The sequence below is a fragment of the Oryzias latipes genome, chromosome 7, assembly GCF_053564925.1.
Source record: "Oryzias latipes strain Hd-rR chromosome 7, Olatipes_Hd-rR_3.1".
In the NCBI taxonomy this organism is placed as follows: domain Eukaryota; kingdom Metazoa; phylum Chordata; class Actinopteri; order Beloniformes; family Adrianichthyidae; genus Oryzias; species Oryzias latipes.
Window position 1 is genome coordinate 30105050 of NC_136243.1, and position 21332 is coordinate 30126381.

The window sequence follows — 21332 nt, forward strand, 5'->3', positions numbered from 1 at the left end:
GAAAAATATAAAGACTTTGTTTTTATTGGGTCAAAATAACTTGTTAGTAAATTCATTCAAAACTTTATGTTGTTTCAGAATGAAACATTCCTTACAAAAAATGGTTAACCAGTTATTTTTTTACCCAGTTTTCTTTTGGTTATCTATTTCTGGCATCATTTTAACAGTTTACATGTTTTAAGCTGGACGCTGAGACCTGATTTAACCAAAACACTTTATTTACTTTGATCTAATCCAGCGGGGCTTTCTCTCGCCTTCACTCCCTTCCCCTCCGTCACCGGGGCCGTGCTGCACGCTCCCGTCATCACGCCAGGAGGAGGCAGCCTGCTGGAGCTGAATCCGACGAGGATGAGGATGATGATGGCGGTGATGGGGGAGCAGCGTTGAGTTCGCTCCGTTTTCTTCCCCCCCTTTTTTTAACATCCCCTCCCCATCAATTCAATTTTAATGCCAGAGTAAAAGAGAATTAAGCGGGGAAAAAAGGAGAAGATTTGACCTCATTCCTTTCTTCACCTCCCTCCGTCTCCTGAGCTGAGACCGAGATGGGGAATGAAGCGAGCATGGAGGGCGGCGGGGAGCCGGGAGCTGCCGGGATGATGGGGTCGGTCATGCCCGGTGGACCCGGAGCAGGACCGGGGGCAGGACAGCACACGAAGCCGGTCAACGGAGCAGCTGCTGGAGGAGGAATGGGAATGACGGGCCCTGGGATGGGAATGACGAGGTAGGAGCCGCGCTGGAGCTGCTTACAGTAAAACGGCCTGCGTGAAGTGCGGGTGGAACTGTGTGCGGCGTGTGTGTGTTGGTGGAAAGCAGCCGAATAGATGTCAGTGGATTGAAGTATCGGAGGGAGGGGATTAGCAGAGAGTTACTGAGAGTTTCCCATGGCTTGTATAAGATGTCAAAGAGGAGATGCTGCTGAAAGCCCGCGTCGATCCGGGATGCAGCGCGCAAACAGCAGAGCGCTGTCCGTGGTGCTGAAGCTGCGGGGCTCAAGCCTGAAAGCCTCAATTGAACATGCCTCCGTTTCCCAAAATAGATTTGACATTGCATGTAAGTGTGGCTTACAACCTCCACGCCCCACGTGCTTTATAACTGGCGTTTGTCACCAGTGGGTCCCCGGTGCTGCAGGTTTGGTTTCGGATTGAAAGGGTTTGATTCCGCGCTGTCATGTGCTGCTGTAGTATTTCCTCCTTCCTCGGTACGGGCTGTGCTTTGGCGTAGTGCGTTACACATAACGTGTTTTTCCGAACCTCGTTCCGCTCGGTTTGAGGTCTCTATGCCGGTTTTTACATTTAATTGTTACATTTATCACAATAAAGACATCAATTTGATTTTTTTTGTCGCTGAAAATGGACTGCAGCTGGGTGCTTGAAGCTTTTTTTCTTTTTTTTACTCTCGCGTGTTTCCGCATGGGCGAGGAGAGGGTGATGAATCTGTGTGTAAACGCATGCATGTGTCTGCGTGCTCGTGTGCGAGTCCAGAATGGGTTCCATTAAAAAACAAATCCCCTTTTTTCGTTAATGAAACGTCCGATCTGACGGAAGTGCAGTTCATCGACACATACCATCCCAGGCTGATACGTCAACCGTCTTCTATTGTATTCTGGGAGTAACATGTTTTTATGTATTTATTATTTTTTCGCTTTCCTACTATTTCCTAAAATAGACCAAGTCCCAGCATGGCTTAGACACAAAGCACATTTATAATTCATTTCATAGATCCAGTATGTCAAATGGCTTCAAAGTGCAAGCCAATACCCTGCATATCTCAATTACAATGAGCAGTATCTGCTGGATGCAGTACGTTGTAAAGTAACAAAAACAAAAAGCAGAAAATAACAAAGATTTGGATTAAATTAATTTCAAGAAATCCAAACAAACTAACAAAACAAAAGTAAAAAAGACAAACAAAAGAAATGAACATCAAAGGATAAATCAAATTTGAAGAGCCACTCTGATGAAAGTCGTGTTCTTGTGGCATTTTTCTGATGATGCAGAACAGACCTAAAAGAAATGATTCTTAATATTGCATTCATTTATTCGAAATCGTTGTGAATCTGAAGCAGATCAAAATCCCAAAAGCTTAAAGGAGTGACAAAGAAGCTACTGCGTCAAGCCACAAGCTCCCTGCTCTGCTCCATTCTGATGCCTCTACTTGCAGACAAATGGATATCTTTGATTTTCTCATCTGAGCTGGCATCTGGTTCAAAACTATATGACTCATAGCTCTAATGTTGCTCACCATTTTTTTTTTTTTTTGCAATGATAATGTTAGGTTGGGGATGTCAGTGGGAACACTTTGAAAATAGATCAAAATGTAATTGGGGTGGGACCTTAAGACGATTAGTCATGATATAATTGGAAAATAAAAAAAATAGAAGTAACAGGGATATATATATCCGTATAAATACATCTAAATGATGCCTTTATAAATACTCTTAGTCATAAATAGACATATTTTGGGCTTATACATACAAAACATGACACACTGAATTCATTTAATGAGCAGTTAGTGAAAAACAGCAAAAATATTTGCAATCACAGCTTTATTCTGCTTTAACTGTTTGATTTTTTAAAACATATTTATCATATGCATAACTATGAAAAAACATGTACATTCTATTATAAAACAATTTGTTCCTTTTTAATTAGCAGCATGTAGTTTAGGATGATCTACACCCCCCAAAAAATATAGGGTTAGTGGGGCTACAGCGGGCTTACACACCATTGTCAGTGTGTGCAAGACCTATTTAGGACACATCATGGGTTGGATTCACGCCTATAGGAAAAGAGTGCACAGAAGCAGTCCTATCCATCATTATGTAACATGCAGGGACTCAGAGAGCAGCTGACAGCTTCAGCTGCCCAGAAATGACACCATATCTAAACATGCTCTTATGCATTGTTGCTGCATTTCTCTGATCGCTTTATTGAGATATCCTCCTCGTCTTTGTTGCTTCTATTTCATTGCCTCCACAATAACCCCACATTTTAACAGCAGCTGCATGTTCTTCTATAGCATGTTTAGTATGTCTAACAGTGTAATACATGTCCATGTGAACAAATGAATCACGTGCAGTGCCTGTTTGCTCTCCGCTCCCTCCCTCTTTTGCTCTGCCTCACTGCCTGCTCTGATAACTCCCTCTCAGTCCCTCTTTCCCTGCACACTTGCATGCATTGCTTCCCTCCTCCCCATTTTTCCTTTACATCCATCTTTTTCCATACAACTATGCATTTGTTAAATGCAACAGGGATGTCCCTTTTTCTTACATCATCGTGTACACTTTTTTGCTCTTCTTAAGTTTATTTTTTCTTTTAAGCGTTTTGTTTTTCATCATTCAGTCTCAATATTTGCAAGAGTTATTTGTATTATAACATGTCCCCTATATGGTGATAATAATAAGAGTTCTGACTGTTGAGGCTAACAGTTTCAAGTATTAGCATTTCTTTGGTTCCAAAAAGGCCATCATGTATTTATTGTTTTCTGCCACATGGGGGCATGATAAGGATTAGTGAAAATCAATACTCCTTCTGAAGCTTTTTTATGTGACACAGTAAGTAATATTTAGCCAAAAAGGAACACAAATAAGGAAAAATGCTGTAAAACATTTGTCATAAAATGAGAACTACGGGTTTTTTCCAAACACATACAAGGACCCACACCCGAGATGCTATAAATAATCCTTGTCAGGTTTATTTTAATCACATGTTGTGCGTTGATTGAATTTTCATGGTAAGCCAATTGACTATAAAAAAAGTCATGAACATCATCTATGTGCGTCATTCCCTGTAGGAAGACCCTATTCACTCCCCTCTTCAACTTGGAAAGAAAAAGAAAACTATACATTTTCAGTGAAATGTAGAGCATACTTATACATTTTGGGGAAAAGATAGAAGAAGGAAAAAAGAATGTGCAAGTTCATAAATGTTACTTCTTTGGCTTAGAGTCAACGGTCAACCTGAGAATGTGTTTTTGAGCTGTGGGAGTAAGCCAGAGTCCCCGGAGAAAACCTGTGCATGCAGACAGAGAACATGCAAAGTCCACACACAAACTACCCAGCTGGTATTCTGAGCTCCTCACAGTGAAGAGACAGCACTAACCTCCTCGCCACTGTGTGTGCAGCTCTATTCATGATCAGCTCCTATAAATATGAATCACTGAGAACAGTCGTGAAAGACTGATTTTCATGATGTTTGACAGGATTGAATTGTAGAGACATGTTGTATTACAGAAACCAATTTTTCTTATTACATTCAAACAAACCCAGATTAAAATAAACAGAAAAGGAGAGAACATTGGGGCTTATTACACAACTCACACTTTTATGAGGATGTCCTCCTGGATGATCACTATCTTTAGGTTTTAAGGTGCAACATGCTGACATCAAGACAACAGCTAATGATGATATAAAAGTATAATCTCTTTTATTCTTTTTTTTTGTTGCTAATGCTAGAACTGATTTGAGTTCAAATACAGTATACAGCAAGTATGCAGCACAATTAAACATGTTGTACAACAAAATCCTTCTTTTTAGAAAGGGAGTTTTCTAAAATATCACATGTGACCAAGGTACAATTAAGGATTCGGGCAAAGAGATGAGTTCAGAATGTAGATGGAATTGGAGAAATGGAGAGTTTGGGTTTCCAGATGGACGAGAAGAAGTGAGCATGGAAACGATGGCAAGAGAAGGATGGCTTGAGATAGCACAAAAGGAGCAGACTGTGCTTTTACTCCAGCATCACATGACCATGCTACATCTCAGTCACTTCACACACGTCAGAAATGCTTATCATATGCAGTATTAACTCGGAGATGTGCGTGCATGAATGATCGTCTTCCCTTTTTTTATACATTTTGCAAAGTAAAGAGCTGCTTAATGAAGTGAGACGCAACAAAATACATTTTGTCGTTTGGTCTCAAAATTTTCTTCTCAGTTGTCACATGTAAAACATCCGTGGGTAAACATTAATTTTCATCATCTGCAAAAGAGCAGCAGAACATCATTGCAAAGTTCTGCGTGACTCATCCGTTTGTATTTTTGAGGCGTTTTGCTGACAGGTCTGGTCTGAGAAGAGACGTTTTTTTCACCTCAGCACATGTACAAACGCTGATACAATTCAGTTTCTGCTTTGCTGAATCGGATGATTACAAGGTGCCCTTTAGCCTTTCATTGGTAAAGTTAAACATTATATTGTGAAAACAAAAACCTGAACATTTACCTTCTATTTATCGTTGTTTCGTGTTGGATGACGTACAAGCCTGTAACCTCTGGGTTTTTTTGGTCTAAAATGCCAGGATATGGCATCACTGCATAAGCACAGCAGACAAGATCACAAAAATATTAAAAAGGTCAATCTATACAGACATGGAAGTCCTGAGAGAAAGAAGAAAACAATTTTCATTATGAGTATTATTAAAAAACACAAATTCACAGCATTCTTATAGTTTCCCTCTGTTTACACAAATGCTACCCAAAAAGACTCAAATTCTAAAATTCTGTGTTTATGGCCTAGATGTTTGGTTAATTAAAGCTTTATGACATCTGGCCCTAAATTCCTGCAGGAAACACAAAAAATTTGAGCATATTGTTGACCTTTCAGACCATTAACCACGTTTCATATATTTCTGTCCACATCTATTAGCTATATACTCTTATAAAAAATGACAGGGATACAAAGTTATGTATTATAAAATTTCATCTGATTGTTACTTTTAGGGTTTCTTGAAGTATTACTTAAACACAGAAGTTGCTTTTTCTTTTCTTTTTCTTTTTACTTTATGCACCAAATAACCCTAAATTTAATAATTTTCAGACAATGACAAAGTAAATAAAAAATAAAGCTGTGATCATAATTCTGAAAATATAATTTAATGCAAATTATAATGTTTTATTTAATTCTTTATAATTACTTTTTTTTTAATATTTTTTAGAATTAAATAAAACATTTTAACATTTTCGCATTTAAAATGTGAGCTGTCATCATACACTACAAAAAAAGAAAGATGAAGATGAAAAGATAAAGCGATCTTTTCTCCCATTTATTGTTTTTTAAGTACAATCCTACTTTTCAGAACCTGTAATATGTGTTTGGACCCAAACTGGAAAAGTTTAAGTTTAAGTTTATTTATTTGGTATGGACAATGTACCGGTACATTAATAGAAATCCATTCAGATCTAATCTATACTAGATTATAAAAAATCTGCTTATTTGCATCGGGAGTGCCCTGGCAGATACATACAAAATAAAATAAAAAATAAATAAATAAAAAGCAGTGAACAAAATATAGAATCACACACATTACTTAATTACATTTGCACTAGAAAATATAATAGTTAAAAAGCAAGACATAAACATTATTTAGTCTTTTTAATCTTAAATATTAAAAAAAATATTTGCAAGGCAATCTTTAATATTAGTTTGGAGATTGTGATCTGCAGACAGATTCAAGGCAGATGATTGGAACTGAATTGACGACCTTCAGATCCAGTTTTTAACTTGATTCAAAATAAAGGTCAGCCAAATAAAGAAAAAGTTAGATTTTCATGAGCGATATATATATATATATATATAAAAATTCTGTCCCCCCTTTTTAGTGCAGGGATGACAAACTGCATGCATGTAAAAGTGTGAGAAAATAGCTGAGCAAAAGATAGAGGCTCTCTAAATTTACACGCCCCATTATCAGGAGGGCAGGCAGGCTCCACATACTAAATGTGTTTGGGTGGCTGCTGCAGCAGATAGGTTGGCGATAAGAACAATATCACGGCCCCAAACACTATTAGTTTTCAGCAAATAGAGGCTGTCACTGCAGCTTATGAGTGAAACTCAGAAGCAGACTGAATAGATATGATTCGGCTATCAGAGCAGATGAGGGGTGAAATCTGTGGAATCACAGTGGAGACACTGGTGGATAATGAAATTTTTTTTGGGCATGGAATAGAAACAGCTACTTTGCAGAAAATGTCCTTTACTCTGAGAAGTCACTCAGAAGCTGTGAAAACAAGCTGTGAATCTGAATAAAGGATTGGCTGCAGTTAGAGAACAAGACAGTGCAGGTAGATTTTTGCCTCACCTTTCAGAAGGTAGGAAAACATCTCACTGCGACTGAAATGACAAGAATTGAATCTTAACAAACACTTAGACAAACAACATTGTGTAAAAATTACAAGTGGGCCCAGAAATGTGAAACTTCTACATTTATTTTTGTTGTTGTTGTTTTATATAACAGAAACAACAGTTTCATTAAAATCCATCATCTCAGTCCTTTAGTTGAACAGAGCAGCCCCACCCAAAGCATCATGGGTAAACGCCTCCTTGGTTCTCTGATATCTGGGTTTGAATTGAAGACTGATAATAGTTATGCTGTCCTGTTATACGTATTGCATTTTTTGAAAAGTGTTAAAGTGCTTTTCATAAACGGAATATGTTTGAGGTTTGCAATGTGTTTATTTTGATTTCCCCCCTTTTTTGTTGTTATACAGTACAGACCAAAAGTTTGGACACACCTTCCTACTCATTTGAATGAGAAGGCGTGTCCAAACTTTTGGTCTGTACTGTACCACTTACATTAATGAATTTAACATGGCTTCTGTTTATTAAGGCTCTTTCAAGACCCACTCCAATGTGTTTTGGTGTTTTTAACACACCGTTAAAAACAGTGTGTATTTTTTTTGATGATGGAGAACACGGAAATAAATTTAACTTTAAAAATGCATTTCTGTGTATTTATTTATTTATTTGAATCAGGAGCAGATGAAAAAAAAAATGCTGCTTGAAAAAGAACTAATTTGTGACGTAGAAAATATGTTGGGCAGGCCACAGGCTCCCTGCTCTGCTCCATTCTGATGCATTCACTTGGAGACAAATAGATCCATGTACGTCTTTGTTTTCCTCGTCTGAGCTGATATCTGACTCAAGACTGAACGGCTGAATAGCTCCAATATTGCCCAACGTTTTTGTTGCACCGGTAATGTTAGCTTTGAGGTGTGAGGGGCTGTAAGCTAGCGGGAGAACATGCAAACAGAGTTCTCCGTGGGGTTGCTCTGCGCCAGCGGTCCAGCCCACAACTGAGAGGCAAATTTCAAATGTGCTACTGCCCCTCTGCAGAAATTATGACCAAGAAAACGACACAGGTCTCTGCTTTTTGGCTAAAAATAGCATTATCATAATTTAGAGACCACAGGGAATGCTTTTAAAATAGCTCAAATGAGACTTTCAGACTGTTTTGCTTTTCAGGAATAAAAATAAGGCAGTTTTTGGAGGAAGGGGATAAAATGTCTCTTTTTTAGGATCACAGAGGTGTCTTAGTGTAGACAGGGCAGCTAAAGAAACTCTTGTGGTTTTTGTCGTCAATGTTTTGCCTACAAGTGAAGCAACAGACCTTTGTGTCAATGTTTATGGGCATAAGTCCAAAGACCGTGGACACAAACAGGAAAGTCAGAGAGCTTGCATTAGTCAGTGTTCACATCTTCTGAATCATATCACTACCTGACGTGAGTCACTGTTTGGCGTGATGCTGTGACAGAGGAAGACTGTGCGTGCCTTTACAAGTCACTGAAGACAAACTGATTGTGCACTGTTGAAGCTTACAGAACATCTTTCTATAAATTATGTTTACTTCGCATTAAAATATATATTCTATTTAATCACATTTTTTGACTTGACAAAACTGTGCTGCTTGTTTGATGCATGCATATAAATTTGATCAAAAGTGCATATTTTTATTTGGTGGAGTTTCAAGTCGCTGTTTGTGAGTTTTGCACTAAAGACCCCTGTGGTTCAGTGAATTTTGCCCTCATGAATGAACTTATACTTGACAAAATCCACAGAGAAAAAAAACTGTGACCAGCCAGGCGATCTAACTGAAAACGCTTATGTACACTGAGGATCATTAACACTAATCAAGACAGCTGTTGATGATTGGCAACATAAACCTGGTGTGACTGACAGGAAAACAACAAAGAGAGCCAGAACTGGAAAAACCAAACTCAAATGCTCAATCTTTACAGCTCTGAACATTTGACAGAGCTCACATGTGACGCTCTCTTCTCTGGATTTCAGAGCAAAAAGTTCAAGTTTCAAATCAAGCTGTTTTTCAGCTAACAAGATGGAAGTTGTCACAACATTTAGGAGCAACGTTTCAAACTTTCAGATTAGGGCGGCTTCATGGTTCCGGTTGTGATCCTGAGACAGCTGCGTTCCCTTGCAGGGCTCAGCAGGGATTTGAAACTGACACCTCTCGTTCCCTGATCTCATGTAGTGAGCAGAGCAGATCTGATGTCGGCCAACTTCAAGTGAAAACAGTTGTGTCAGGTTGTGATATTAAAACAGAAACGGGAAGCCTAATGAAGTCTGTTGAAGATTTGACTCTGACTCAACTTAACTTTACTTATCTCCAACACAAAACCAAAAACAATCTACATCAGTCAATACTGAATATAAATGTAATATTTTATGCTTCAAAATAAGGCAAAAATATCTGCCAGTTTTATAATAGAAGCTTTTTGATCTGTAACATTTCTGTAAAATTGCTCTCTTTTTGTTCTAATTTTCCAAATGCATATACTGTGCTGTTGTGCGTCGCTTCTGTTAACACAGAGTGTTTGACAAACAGTTTTTGCAAATATTGAATAAAACAAACAAAGAAGTCTCCGTTGGTCTGCACATCTGTCAATCCTTTCAGTTGATAGACTGCAAATCTGAAAATACTGTACGGCATCCTTTACTGCCGTGCACCTTCACTTCTTTTTTTTTGGACTTATAAAATACTTATCACTAGTTAAAAAATTAAACATTTTGAAAGACAAATGTTTTTGTGTAAAAATAGATGCATAAGTAGCATTAATTAATATAAAAAAGACTGAAAGCCTGCAATAACGTTTATTATTTAGTGCTATTGCATTCAATAAATCATCGCTAACATTAATTGTTATACTAAATTTTGCTCAAATACTAGAATTTGAACAATAATATGTACCAATATAAAACAGATAAATAAAAGAAACTCTACAATTTTGCATTTTTAGCCAAATTCTTTGATTCAAACTTAAAGGTGTATTCTGATAGATATCTATTTAAATGAATTTTTCCTTTAATAGCTGTGTTCCCTGTAATCTTTTGTCTTTTAGAAATAAGAGAGTAAAGCATGTGGAATGAACGACATAATGTATGTCTTGAAATGAAAAACTTTTTCCCCAAATTTTTGTTTTTCTGGTGTCAGGACTCGGATTAAAAAGATTCACACATTTACAAAAAAGATGCTGAAATGTGTCAGACTGTCACCCTTCTGTTATGAGAACACTGCAGGGTTGGTCTTCATTGTATCATAGTGCAACAATCATTTCCCACGTGATGGCACATGTAACACTAGATTCAAACTCAAGTTCACTTCCTTGCTGAACTGGTGTTTCATTTCTGGCCAGTTTTGACACAAATTCATCTGGGAAAATGTATTTTTATCCTGAGCTGTCAGTTTGGAGGGTGGAGAAATGTGATGCAACCATATCCCGGAAAGAAAGCAGGGAACTCATTCGAAGCAATATGGAGTTAGGCCTTTGGGAAGATGCTTGCTCAGCTCAATTATTAAAAAAGAAAATGGAGTTTTCTGATTCTGTGAAACATATTTGAAAACTGACGTAATAAATTATACTAGAATGTAATGCTAACATCCTCCAAAAAGAAAACACAACTGGATCAGATATTTGTCGGTCATTAAGGCTGTTGAATTTAAAATAACAAAAACCAAAACCACATGCTCTTTAATTCATATTGCCCTCTTTCATTGCACCTGCTGAAAAACAAAACTGTCTGGCTAAATTTACACTTTAACTGGGAAACAGATGGAAAAGATGAAGAGTTGAGGTGATGAATTTCTGCCATTTCTACACATCTGTGTGGTGTTGACTTCAACAACAGGTCAGCAGCGCCTCTCACTCTGCCAAACAATCCTTTGCTTCTGATGTTAGCAAACTGATCAACGAAGAGCTGCGTTGTGTACAGGTGCTGAGCAAACATCTGCTTGGTCAACTGTGGTTCTGCTCATCCCCAAAAATCCCTGCCAGAGTAAAAAAAACAAAAAAACAAAAAAGACCATCAATAATCCTGCATTTACAGCAAAACTGGACAAAAAGGTCACTTTGCTAAGCACGTATCGAAGTGTACATTTCAAAAGGTTTTAGAATACAGTATATAGAAACAGGCATTCAAATGTGGTTAACACGCCCTGAATTGGCTGCATGCAATAATTCAATGCATTTGCTGTAGGGTGATATGGGAGATATGTCGATGTATGGTGCTTACTGAAGAGTCTTGACCTTTAAGTGTGATACGATGCATGTTTAAAAACGAAAATCCAAGTGTCTCATTTTCAGGTGAGCAGTTTGTCATTGTTTATTTTTTGCAATTTCCTTTAACTTAAAACACAAAAATGATACAATGAAGACATTAGTGTGCTTTTGGCATTACCTGGCATTCCCCCCTGGGTTTGACAGATCCACAATGAGCATTTAAAGTCAATCATCCTTATTTATAAAGCTCTTTAACACAAACTGAGAGTTGAATAAAAAAAAAAAACAATCAATAAATAATTGAGTAGAACCATAAAAACGTTAGAAAATCCCTAAAGCAGATGTTGGACCAAATACTTCACTATAAAAACAAGTTTTTTCGCATTAAAGTGTCAGTCCAAATACCTCTCATATACATGTTAAAGATGCACAACATAATAACTTGTTTTGTTTACAGTTTTTCTACAGAGCTCCATGCCATGACAAAGGCCTGTCAAACCAATTATTTCCAAATAAAGGAAACTGTAAGAAAACACCATTAAACAATTGTTTTTTTTAAGCAGAAGTGATTCATTTCTGCTGTATATCACTCGTCAGTATGGTGTGTTTTAGCTTCAGGTCAACTGGGCTTCTCAATCTGCCAAACAATCCTGATCAACAATGAGCTGCATTGTGTCCAAATAGTCCTGGGTGTATTCAACTTTATGTCTGTCTGACATAAAGTTAAACAAAAAGGATAAAAACCAACAGCATTTATACGTACAAATATTGAGCTTTAATATTTGAAGATCTCAACACTTTAATGATCTGTACTCGTTATTGCAGAGCTTTGACATCACCGGGTTTCTGTTTACCGTCTTTGCTCTCACATCAGGTTTAGTGCAGAAATGCTTCCTTTTTGGTACCATTTTTCAGTTTTTATCACAATTGTTCTCCTAAAGTCATTTGGACTCAGTGAGGGGGTTGGCAAAGAAAAAGACACTCAAGTGAAATGTTTTTTGTCATTGGCATGAAATTAAGTAAAAAGGGATTTGTGAATGTAGGTCACTTCACAAGACGTGTGCAAAGCTAATTTTCTGCAGCTTTTTAGGGAGTTTTGCCGCCTGCTCTTTTTGTCTTCTTGAATTTAATTAAGACCTAATCCATATTCAGGAGGAATAAACAAAAAATAACCAGAGCCTCAAAAGGTACAGCTTTTAAAACGTTTTAGACTCCTCCATACAATATATGGCAGTAATAAGTAAACATGTTAGATTTGTTTTCCATAATAAATTATGGGGAATAGACTTTTGATGGTGAGTTTACTTTAAAATATGAATTAGGAGTATCGAGGAGAAATATCCAACAGTGGTAAAGACGTATTCTTCCTAGGGTTTTGATCCAAGCCCAAACTTTCTTTACAAATATTAATGTAACCTGGTCACTAAAATGGAACAAGTTTATTTCAATTTGATCACGAAATCTGTTTTTAGAAATAGACACCACACCTATGAGCAAAAAACTTGTGCAGTTACGCATTTGAAAATGATCCTTGGTCTAGGAGTACATTTGTTTTGTGCATGTCTTTAAAGCTGTGTGCACACCGAACGCGATTCGCGCAGTCGAGTCAGACGCGATCAGAGGTCGTGAGGTGGCGGTCTAGCAAAAATTCACCAGCTCAAAAATATCTGAGATCTGGCGAAGAATTTGTGTTATGTCAACCAATCAGAAAACTTTAGATTTGATACACTGATGATGTAATTAGTGGGTGGAGTCCAAAACCAACATGAGCAGCACCACAGTTGGGCTCCAGGGTGAGATGCTGTAGTATTGTGAGACCCAACACTTGGCGGCGCGAAAGAAATTGAACAAACATTTTGCCCTTATTTCATTTTTACGCTCTTCAGGGACCCCCACCTATCTTAGGTGTCTTCCTCGTGGGCGGAGGTGGGCGGCTCCTGTCTTGCTCTCTCCCCGACCCCCCCACCACCTCTGTAATCATCCTCCAGATTTCCTTAACTCCCCTTTTCCCCCTTTCTTTTGTGCCCTTACCCCCTTTCTCCAACATCCCTCCCTTCTTTCCTCATCCCTCTCTCCATTCCTCTGTTGTCCATCCGGTCCAAAAAAAAAAGATACAGATATAATTAATTTAAAATAAAAATCTGCCAGTAACTCTCCCCTGCAAAGTGTGCATTTTTGGAATAGCAAAATTTAAAAATTTTAAAACGAATAATGCTTTTAAGGAGGAAATGTTGATTTAGCAAGGCTCTGTGTGGAAAACCCAGTTTGATCAGCTTTTATGTTTCCATTTTGTTTCATGTTTTAACAAATTATAATGTAAACTTGGGGGGATTTTTTTTTCTAGGTGAAGAATTTCTGAACGCAGTGATACATGGTATTGAAAAGTGTTAACAACACACCCTGATATCTCGTCTGATAGCTTATTTGAAATGGCTCTACATCCAAAATCCCGTCTGCTTAGCCAATGAATGTTATCATCCATCTTAAGAACCTGGTGAATCCCTTTTGGGGTCATGGGTATGCTGGAAATGAATATTATGTTACTGTGAAAGGCACCAACTTCCTGTTTGAGTCAGAAGTTTCCTGACCCTACTGCACTCAAACTTCACTTTTAATTTTAAAATTAAAATTCCCAAAGATGTTTTTTTCCCTCAGAAGTGAACAGCTGTCTGCCAGCTCATGTAAACCTTTAGAACGACAACTTTATGTTGTGGAGGACTCAACGAGCTCCTGCTTGTCCCTGATTCTACTTTCCTGCATGACATTTCATATAAAGAACAAACAGAGGAGCGAAGGAACGACAGACAGGGAGGTAAATCCAGCAGAGCATATTGCAGCTCAGCAGTTCTGTTTGTTGTGGCTCTGCCAAGGACAGTCTGCATATCCTCACCATCACGCCACAGCCTTATAGCTGCTCTCTTGGCTTTATTGATTTTGCACTACTTGTCCCAAAAAGTGACAGAGCCCTCGATTTGCTCAATAATTTCTTTGACCTTAAGGCGATTAAACGGAAGCAATTGTTCTAGGAAAATAAATCAAACCCAGTCGATGTTTTTTTCTTTTCTAAACACATCTTAATGACTTTTGAGATTTTCTGTAAAAACTTAAATCTTAGCAAATTATCATCAAGCTCAACCTTTGAATTGCAAATTGCTGTTATGGAATTTATTTAAAAGAAACTTTTGGGTGAACTGAGAGTAAAATTTAAGTAAAAAAAATACACATAGAATACATTTAACAAACATTTTGCTATCGGGCAGACCCACTTTTTTTTATCATGTAAATAAATTATTTGTGCAACACAAAGAGAGAAAAACCTTACTGACCGCTTGAGCTTTTTAGCTTGAGTTAGCTTTTTATAGCTAATGGCGAAAAAAGTCTTCAGAACAGCCCACTTGTAATAGTGACAAATATGTAAAGAAACTCCCAGAATTTAGGAAAAATATTAAAATAAACTCAAAGCAACACTGAGTAGTAGTTTTTAAAATTATCTAAATCTTTTTAGTGCTGACAAAAATGTGTGTAAATTAATGAGGCTGCAAGCTCACCGGTTTCACTACACAACTACACAACACAACTACACTGGAAATTAAAAAGAGAAAATACAAGATATTAGCTAGAAACACTATTATTTATATGTATTATTTTGATGTTTAAAAATATATCAAGTTTTATAACAAGTTTCCTCCCCAAATATATTCTATTTTAAGCCCTAAAATAGGCAAGATTTCCTTAATTCAAGACCATGATCATCCTAAAGACTAATATCTGTTTTAAGATACATTTTTCTTAAAAAACACATCTAAATTAGTCAAGTGAAATAAACCTTTCCAGTTTCCTTAAATCAAGCAGGTCTGTTTCTTGAAGCAAGACGACCAACCATCACAAATGAAACTTCTGCATAAAATAAAAAAAAATAAAAAACTAGCTTATCTAGTGATATGGCTAAAAATGATTTTTCTAGATCAAATTACTACACAAGATATTTAGGATTTAATGTCCTAATACAGTTGTGTTTTTTTTGTGTGTGAAGTTACTAGTTTTGTCTTAATTGAAGTGTAATAAGATACTTAAACTAGAATTGAGACAAAAAGACTTGGTGAGATTTGTAGTTTTTTCAGTCCTCAACTCTGTCATTTTATGTAGAGTGGATATTTATGGATATGATTATGATTTTAGTGTCATATTCTGACCCAGTTAACTCTCAACACCCAGTCGCCAACAACAAGCAAGATAATGAAAGAACATATGAAGGTGTATATTCAGTGATGCCACTCCTTTCCCGTTTTTTTGTCTGGAAATAGAAATTATAGTGTGTGATGTGCTTTCTATTTATAACACTCTGCCCCATTTACAGGGCATTCAAATTTCTGAGCAGAACAAATAAATCCTTTAATTTACTGCACAGCATGAAAGATCAGTGCAGCTGCTGCAGAGACTCCAGGTGGAGCAAAATGATTGGAAAATTTCACTTTTTTGGAAATGGGAAGAAATGTAGAATAGTAGTAAGAACCACTGTTTTCAAAAGTAAAAAAAAAAAAAAAATTCTATTTTTTCCTAGATTTTTAAGGACGGCAGACAGATGGGTTGCCATGGAAACGTTTGATTGGCATAGCACTCATATTACCAAGTTTAAACGGTACTGTAAATTTTATTGCACGAGTGGTTGGGGATCTTCAATTACAGCAGAAAAATAAATTTCCTCCAGTTTTTTTCAAAATTGAAGGATTCCCTGAATCATTTAAGAATTTTAAATTGGAGGAGTTGTAAAGTGCTCCATACAGTCAATAAAGCTTTTTTCATTCATTCAACCACTACGCCACTATGCAAACATTTTAAAGTATTTTGTAAAGTCCCTCATAAATATAACTTTGCACTTTGCTACAAGCCGTCAATGTCAGTTAAAAGACAAGCATGAGTCTTCTGGAGCTCAGCAACAGTCTGCTTTAATTAAGTTCAAACTGATAAATATTACTACTATTATTATTGAATTACCTTAAACAGTAGTCTTAGAGGGCATGATTATTCAAAAAAATGAAAGATACACACACTGACAGTGAGCAGCCTGTGCCTGGAGGAAGTGATGCTCTGCTGGAGGATCAGCCGGTCTCCCTCTCTGTCCATTTCCTGTGGATGATCTGGAAATGTGATATTGTCTCTGGGAGAAAAATCAAAGAAAATATGGTTTGAATCTGAATGCTGCTCTATTCAATTCTTTCTGGCCTTCAGAAGAGTTCTGCATTTGTCATTTTGCCGAGGTACATTTGACTTGATATTGAGACTTCCTGCTTTTTTGTACAGTGAGTGGGTTTTTTTTGCCTCCCAGGATACACTCATCAGCTTGTACGTTAAATTTAACATTATTTGAAATGGGTCTTTATTTGTTTGGTGGTATAACTGTATTTCACTGTACTCAATTATGATCTGACCCCATTATAGATCTCAGAGAAAAAGACAAAAACACACACGTACAGGAGACAAAAGGAAACCACATAAAAGCAGGGGGAAGAGAAGTAGATGATGTTTAAATATCTGAACTTGTGTGTGGCCTCTTCAACAGGTGTTCCTCATTTATTAAAATAAAAACAACAATAATTCTATCTGACATTTAGCCCCAAAATTTGTTTTAAAAAAATAAAAAAAATAAGCTTGTTTTTTAAATTCAAAACATGTATCATACAGGATATGATAAACAGAGACAGCAGTGAAAGAAAAATAATCTTAGATTGAAATAATTCAATTAATGAAAATAAAGAAAGAAAGAAATTGCAAAAAAACAAAAAAAAACAAAAAAAACATTAAACTAACTTAAATTCAGTTCAGTTTATTTTACACATTTAAGACTGACTGCATTTAAACTTTTGTTCCTTCTTCCAACAACAGTGAAGAGAAAGGATATTACTTTCCTGGAAAAAACTTGTAGCAGAACTCGACTTGTCTAGTTTTTCTGTTTGACTCCATTCGCTGTGGTTAAAAGCCAGAAATTGGAACTGCTACACTGCCATGAAAGCATTTGAAAAGTTACATGAACAAAGTGAGGACATGCGTCCAGTGCATTATGTGATGACCCTTAATGCACAGAACATCATTCCTAGAGTCAAGGCACCGTTTCTTCCATGCAGGCCAACCCTACATAGAAATGATCAAAAACAAAAGTTTATGCTCCGCTTTAAAGATGGATTTGGTGTCTGCAATTCATTTAATTTTCTAAAATTCCAAATCATAATTCTGCAGAGGGATGTGTTACTGTGAAGTTTTGTTAAGTTGGAGCTTGAAATTGCAGAGCTTTACATAACAATAATAATAATGGATTGGATTTATCTATCTGTGCTTTTCAAGTCACTCAAAGCGCTTACAGTGTGTCCATTATTCATTCACTCCTCATTCATACTTGGTGACGGTAAGCTCCTGTTGTAGCCACAGCTGCCCTGGAGCAGACTGACAGAGACGTGGCTGCCAGTTCGTGCCTACGGCCCCTCTGACCATCACCGGGACATTCATATACATTCACACGCCAGTGGAGCCACAGTGGAGGCAAGGATGGTGAAGTGTCTTGCCCAAGGACACGACGACAGTTGGCTGGGGGGAGTGGGGATCAAACCGCCGACCCTTCGATCATTGGATGACCCGCTCCACCACCTGAGCCACTGCCGCCCTTGTGAGGATGAAGAGAAACGTAGATGTTGATTCAACAAGCTGTCAAAGACGAAAAGCAAGAACTGGAGAAAAATCCCCTAGTTTACCTTCAGAGCACTGTCTTGAACATTTGGGATAAATTGGAGGGTTCTTATTAAGTTTGGAACGGCCTGATAAAATGTGTGCATGGACTAATTTATGTTCATATGTGACAGGCTGTTACTACTTTTTGAAAAATAATTGATGTAAACGAAGGAAACTCTCAAAACGACATTTGAGCAAAAATTATGTACCAGTTCTAAAAAACCTCAGGGTTTTTCATTAAAGTCTTGCCATTCAGTGTGTTTATATTATTACACAGTGAATAAATCTGCACTCAGATCCTAAATCTTCAGCTTTGGTCTTATCTTTGTTCGGCAGAAGGAAATTAAACTTATCTACACTTTGTGTTTGTTGTCTGGTTCACTTGGTGTCTCATAGAAAGTGATGAAAATGTCTGCTGTGATGCCTTATAATGCCTAATGCTAATAATGTTATTATTTTGCATGACATATAAGCATCGTATTATTATTAAAATATTTAATAACAACAATACTGTTTTAAATAATAAAATCTAAAATTCTATTTATCTTGTATTATGTCCTAGAGTTAAAAAAAGCAGCAACAATGATGCTTGTTTTTCTACATCTTTGAAATTTCTTTTCTTTTCTTACTTCCATCCCATCCATTTGGTTATTTTCCACTTTCTTCTTTAAGCGTCTATTTTACTTTGTCCCCTGAGGCAAAATGCTGTTGACAAGGATTTCCATTAAAGCAGAGAGGTAATGGTCAATGGTTCCCTTTGCTGTCAGAAGATTGTTGAAACTTACAAAAACAGATTTTAAAAATAAATGTCCACTTTTTTTATAGGTATACTTAATTTCTTTATTTCTAAATGGTTTTCTTCATAATTGCCTAAATTTGATATAATCTCAAATTGGTTAACAATCAGTATTCAACCCCACTGTCCATTACAACATTTTCCGTATGTATTGAAGTTACGAGAACAGTCAGGTTGAAAGCATGAAAAAACAGGTAATGCCATAGAAAAACTGTTTCTTTCTTTCTTAACCTTCTTGACAATATTTCCCACAAAAGTGTTCATCAGTCCAACAAATCCCCTAAGAAACATGAGGAAATGCAACAGGCTGAGAACCAACACATGTTAGTACATGAGATTGGATCAAATCAATAGAGAACAGTACTTACCATCATCCTCTAAGCCGGAAATGATTGCTTCGTTATTTGGCAGCTCTTCTTTATCTTCCTCTTCTTGTGATGGCAACACAGCTGCCCTCATTGCTTGTCGCGTAGTTTGGAGTTTCGCACTCCCAGCATGACATGGCTGGCCATCCTTAAAGCAGTGGATAAGATCATCCTCAGATCCATCACATGTATTAATGATTCCACAATCCTTGAAAGATTTTCTTATCATTTCCGGGGTGATTTCTTGCCAAGCTGATATTATCCACGAAACTAACAGTGCAGGTGTTTTCAAATTCCCACCAGATGTCATCTCCTTATCTTCGTCCCTGAGCATCCATTTGTCATGCAACTCTCGAAGGTTGCCTTTGAAGGACTTGCTCCAAACAACATCAGGAGGTTGGAGGTATTTGGTGCAATCACCAGGAATAACTGCCATTGACATGTTATATTTCTTCAGTTGTTCTTTCATCTCCTTACTGATGTGAGAGCGGTAAGCATCCCAGACAAGAAGTCTCTTCCTGAAACAAAAACGACAGCAAACTTTCTGACACCGCATTATTGTTAGTTTCTGATTGATCTATCTTTTAATTATGGTTGCTATCACAGCTATGTTGACATCCTGTAGTCTTGCCACTTCTCGCTTTGCGAACTGAAATACAATAAACAGCTTCAATCTTGTGCCATCTGCTTTTGTTGCCAACATCAGGGTGAAATGAAATTTCTCTTTACAAGTTTCTATGACAGTTTTCTGGCTCTAAACAAAACGCACGGCCATTGAATGTGCATTGAAAGTTAAACCAGGTAGAACTTTGACCAATCAGCAACTTGGATTTGGTAGTGATGTATAAATGATGTTTCCTTTAACTGACGGAAGTGCCAACAGTCTGAAAATTGATCATAAAGGAGAAATTAACAATTGAATTTTGTGCCTTGCTGGGAAGTGTTTCATATATCGGAATAGAGGTGTGAAAAAAACAGTTTGAAATGAGTTTTTCAGCTTGAAGGGTAACTGGAGTTTTGAGTTTCTGAATAGATTTTTATTACCATACTTTCCAGCCTGTAGGTTGCACCAGAGTCTAAGTCGCAGGAGCCAAAAAAATGCATAAAAAGAACAAAAAAAACCATAAATGTGTTGCTTTGGATTATAAGTCGCACACCTGGCCAAACTATGCAAACAAAAACACGACTTATACTCTGGAAAATACGACAATTTATTTAATTAAAGCTCCACATCTATCCTACAGCTGTGTCATAAGTTGTTCTCATAACAAAGTAACAAAACCTTTTCTAAAAATTCTAAATTATTTTATTTTTGTTTGTCAAGTTCACTCCAACAAACATTATTGATTCCTGTAGATTTTTTAAAGATAGAAATAGCATTTTTAAACAAGTTTACATTTAAATTGTTTGATAGGTTTTATGTTTTAAAAAAGTATCTTGAGATGAGCAACCATTTTAAAAGTTTTACAAACTGTAATAAATTACATAAATATAAAGATTTGATTTTTATTTTCTGTTGGATTTTTATCATGGAGCAATGAATTACTGTATGATATACACGCACAATGGATAAATAACCAAAGTTCATGCAACTTACATAACATAACACACTCTTGTTTCCATATTCAGTTAAAAGAGTGTATTCTCCTGCAAGAATAGAAGCTAATGTGGCACAAATAAAATAAATATACACTTTTAAAAAGTTATGTCATCAAATTTTAATTGGAGCTTCTTTAAAACAAGAAATAAAGACGTTCAGTTACAACTCAGCAAGGTAAAGCTGGAGTTTTTGGAGATAAAGTTGGAAGTCATATATGAGGTTGTTACGGGAGATGCCGCTTACATTGATGAGGCTGCAGCATTTTACCAAAGTCTTTGGAACAAACACTTTGGGTTCACACAGAATAAGTAATGTCTTGCTGTGCAGGAGAAATGATGTTTATTTCCTGCAGAACCTCTAAGGGTGTGGAGGGTGGTGAGTCAGGTCTGTTAGAAGATTTGTCTACCGGTTTCCGTTAATACATTGAAAATGTTTAATATAATTCTCTGGGATTTTAAACAGCTCTTTTAGTTCAAATTTAATATTCCATTGTAGGGCTGTAAAAAACTAACAAAAAAAAGAAAACGATCTAAAAAAAAATAGCACATACTGTAATTGGCAAAC

General features: G+C 36.8%; 1 long non-coding RNA gene across 1 annotated transcript; it reads right to left on the reverse strand.

Annotated features, from left to right (window-relative positions):
- Window positions 1-10857: 10857 nt before the first annotated feature.
- LOC144993833 (uncharacterized) lies at window positions 10858-19335 on the reverse strand. Its single transcript, XR_013657097.1, has 3 exons — window positions 19172-19335; window positions 16343-16445; window positions 10858-11055 (listed from the first exon to the last, which is right to left on the reverse strand). It is a non-coding gene; the product is annotated as an uncharacterized LOC144993833 (long non-coding RNA).
- Between the last annotated feature and the right edge of the window lie 1997 nt (window positions 19336-21332).